This window comes from Ochotona curzoniae, unplaced genomic scaffold, assembly GCF_017591425.1.
Source record: "Ochotona curzoniae isolate NIBS_2020 unplaced genomic scaffold, NIBS_Ocur_1.0 contig_50, whole genome shotgun sequence".
Lineage (NCBI taxonomy): Eukaryota > Metazoa > Chordata > Mammalia > Lagomorpha > Ochotonidae > Ochotona > Ochotona curzoniae.
This window is the reverse complement of record NW_024466446.1, coordinates 7,123,193-7,124,568: the sequence shown is the minus strand read 5'-3', so window position 1 is coordinate 7,124,568 and position 1,376 is coordinate 7,123,193.

The window sequence follows — 1,376 nt, the reverse complement described above, 5'->3', positions numbered from 1 at the left end:
GCACTCTATCACGGGTTCCCCTGTAGACAGAAGATGCCATGTACTGGGAGCTATCATGTTCTGCCTCTTACAGAGTGATTACCAAGGGGCTGAATGAGAAATGGAAGAGCCAAGACTTAAACCGGTCACTTTGATACGGGGTGAAGTATCCCAAGTAGTGGCTTAACTCACCCAGCCCTGACATTTTCCTTCCTGGTTGGTATGATAAATCAAATCCTATAGTCATAAGAAAAGAAATGTGGTTTTCACTGAATCTTGAAAATTTCTGAAAGAGTATTAGAGGATTGTCTAATAGCTCATTAGGGCTGAAGTGACAAAACACCCTAAAGCTGAATAGCTTATACCAAAAGAGAAATCTGTTTCTCGCTTTCCTAGAGTTCAAGGTCAAGGTGCCAACAAATTCAGAATCTGGCAAGGACCTGTGTCCTGGTTCACAGCTGGCACTTGCTCTCAGCATCCTCACATGGGCAAAGGGGCAAGGAGCTCCCTGGGACCCTTCTCATGGAGGGTCCCACCCTCATGCCCTCATCACCTTCCTAAGAACCCACCTCCAGATACTCCCACCTTAGAAACTAGGGTTTCCACATATAGATTTTGAGGGAACATAAACTTTGAGACTCTAGCAGGCCTAGTAGAGAAAACTGCTATGGTGAAAAAGAGGACAGACAAAGGCTTCGGTCTTCAGACCCCCTTGTCTCCGTGCTGACAAAAGCAAAGGCACCCCCGGTCCCCCCATCACCTTACTCCTCTCTCTCACTCCTGGTCCCACAAACTGAATGCATCTTCTTCAGGGTTCCCTACTAACTACTCTAAAATCTGATTTTGACAGTCATATATCTGCAGAACCTATCTACTCTAAGTAACTCAGAGAGGAACATTGTAATGAAGTTTTCTTTCTCCTCATACAAATTAAGAATTGCTGAGAAGAGAAGGAACAGCTTAAACTATAGCTAGTCTCCTCTTGGAAATTTGTCATGAAAATTCAACTTCTAAATCAAGACTGGAATGTTCTCATTTCCTAAGTTTTTAGTGAACTCCATGTGAACATCAAGCCTAATATTAGAAAATAAACACACAGCTATAGAAGAAAAATAATGAGATTTACCAAAAAGAGAAAAACAGATTGGCAGTCTATGTACTCAGAGGATTTGTCAGATTATACCTCTAAATAGCAACATCCTCTACTTCCTATGAAATTTAGATTCAGGAAATAGAACTTTGCAAGAACACATCTACTGCCAAGAATGAAGAGACATCCTGACATTAAAAAAAAAAAAAACCTGCTACCTACCTACCCATTGTTATTTCCTATTTCATATTCAAACTCACAAACTAAAATATTTATTTTTCTAATCTGACAAGAAAATCTGAGCCCC